The sequence below is a fragment of the Corvus kubaryi genome, unplaced genomic scaffold (assembly GCF_017639235.1).
Source record: "Corvus kubaryi isolate FWS band 111438036 unplaced genomic scaffold, C.kubaryi_AGA036_p1.0 128, whole genome shotgun sequence".
NCBI lineage: Eukaryota > Metazoa > Chordata > Aves > Passeriformes > Corvidae > Corvus > Corvus kubaryi.
In genome coordinates, this window is record NW_024580663.1 from 470601 (window position 1) to 473298 (window position 2698).

Consider the following 2698-nt stretch of genomic DNA (forward strand, 5'->3'; position numbering starts at 1 on the left):
TTTTGCATACTAATTGCTTAGTGGCTTTTAAGCTGTAGTCATACTTACTTAACAGATCTTTTACATCTTTTACATCTTTCTTCCAAATAGTAATTTTAAAAAAAAGTTTCATAGTGCCATCAAAATATTTTAGATTTGTAGCTGCTTAAATAAGTCTTTCTTTCTTTCTCTTTCTTTCTTTCTTTCTTTCTTAACAGGTAATCAGATCCTCTCTCATGGGACTTTGTCAAAAGATCAGGTTCATCTGCTGAAACTCAAGGGCATTTCCATCTGTTACTCTCTCTCCACTCAAATCTGCCTTATGTGGAAATAATGTCAGCTGTGGCGTCTTCAAGTTGAACAGGGACGACCACTTTGACAATGTACTTCAGGCCTGTGTCAAAATGCTGCTCTCAGTATCCCACAGTGACCTGCTAGTAAGCAATTACTCATCTTGGGAGTCTTTATGTGAAATTTGAAATAACACCACCACAGGCTTTCTGTTGGTATAATGAGAGGGATCCAGAACAGCTCAAATGCAGTTTTCAGTTCAATTACTTGAATTTATGTATATAGTGACATCTGAAATACAGGTATGACTGAAGTGCCACGTGAAACAGGAGCTTTTAGAGAACGCTCACTAGGCTTGTAAAAGAAAGAAATGCAGTTTTTTTTCCCCTTTCTATACTTGCAAACCCATTTTGTTGCCTGCATGCACTGTAAAGCATCCTCATATATCCAGCTACTCTGCAATTAGTTTCAATCTGCAAATTGTCACTGCACTGTGTATTCCCCATAAAATGGAAAACTTTAAAATTAAAGTGCACCATGTTCCCATTTCTCTGTGGGAAGACAACAGGTCTTGCATAATATCAGCCTGAATTCGAGCTGTGACTTCTTCTTTGTGACACTTTCGTTCCGAGCTATGGTTGTCATTCAGGAGGGGACGAATCTGGGATAGTCAGAGGTGGTAACACCCAGGTTTATTTTTGCCACATAAAGAAAGTCCACAGAAGTGGAAAGTTGCTCTCAATTAAGTCAGTGTATTGTCTGTATAGTCAAACATGCCCAATGGGCACATTCCCAGCTCTCCAACGCTTAATTCCTAAACAAGAATCCTTAAGAGGAAGATGATGGTTCGATTGAGCTGATGGGCTCAAGCAGGGACCTGTGCCTGTGCACAGCCTCGTAAGGGAGCTCACTTAGGCACCAAAAAAAGTCTCTCTCTGAGGTGGTTTGGGGAAATCTGTGGTAAATCTTGGTGAGGTTTCCTGCAGAAGGCAAGATACGCCTGGAGTCCTGCACAGAACTATCCCAGTCTTCCTGGACTGAGAGCTGTGTCAGATGGCAAAGCACGGGAGTGGGTTTGGACTATCCTGAGCTTATTTTAAATAATAGCAAGTTATATCTAATGGTAAATTTGAAAAGTTGAAATCTACTGAAGACAAGATAATATTTTGTCTCTCAAAATATTCTGATTTATTAGCTAGTTTAGAATTTGTCAGATCTGTAAGATCATTCTTCTGTCATCTGTTAATGTTGTTAATATTAGTCACTGCTAGTATCAGTATTTTCTATGAATGTGTACTCCTTTTTTTCAGTAATACCCAAAACGAAGCCACTCTTATAACCCATTTTTGGAGTGTCTGACCCAGGATCATATGAGTTTCATTACCAGTTTAGAATCTCACGTCTTAATCTATATTCTGACCTCAACATCTGAAGGACTCATTGCAGTAGATAAGAATTGCTTTCACTTGGCTAAAGAAAGAATTCAAGTATTTAGATATCTCAGATTTTCAAGGCAGCACATACATGTGTATCTTCAAAAGAATTAATATGAGGGACAATGGAAGATGCTGAATTTTGATGTTTGGAATTTGGAAGATGCTTGGATTTTGATTATTTAAAGAATGTGATTCTTTTGGTTACTGGAGTTAGGTTCTTTTAAACCTGTAGATTTTTACAGAGAGTGATTTTAAATATTCTTTTCTTACAAGCCAGAATTGTTAAACTTATTAATGTGCCTCTCCTGCAATTGTACTGAAAAGTCATGCATTTGCTATTCAGAAGAAAAATACTAATGTGTGTACAGGTATCTGTGGGGTTTTTTTTCTGTTTGATCAGCATAGCTGTTGTGTAAATAATGCTTGTTCTGCACAGCTGTGATGTGATTTGAGGAATGTAAAGGTATCTGCCCATGGTAAAAAGAAACCAGTTACTCAATACTTCCAGAATACACTTTGGGGGAGAATCAGAGCCACAGAAGCACACTTGGAGTGTGATACAAACACAGCATCTGATTGCAGTTCATTGAATTCACTTACACTGTTTAATTTATGCTTTTCAACCAGATGACTGTCCAATAATTTGGGGTTTGGGCCAGGGAGTGCTAGTCTAAACTAACTTGGAATATGAAGAAGGAGACAGCATTTGGGGGAAGAAAAAAAATAAACCATGCAGTTAAATTCTGGTCACCGGAGAATACCCTGCAGTTTCTGACAGGGAAGCTGTTCAAAACCTTCAGTCACATTTATTGATTAGGGGACTTACTGGGGGAAGAAATCGGAGCACACCCCCTGCGTGTGTGTAGATGCCGCTGTGTAAGAGCTGCTGCTGCTGCTGCTTGTCACTGCCCGGGGCCAGCCAGGCCCGCAGGAGGGCAGGGAGGGCAGGGAGGCAGGAGAGCAGGAGGGCAGGGAGGGCAGGGAGGCAGGAG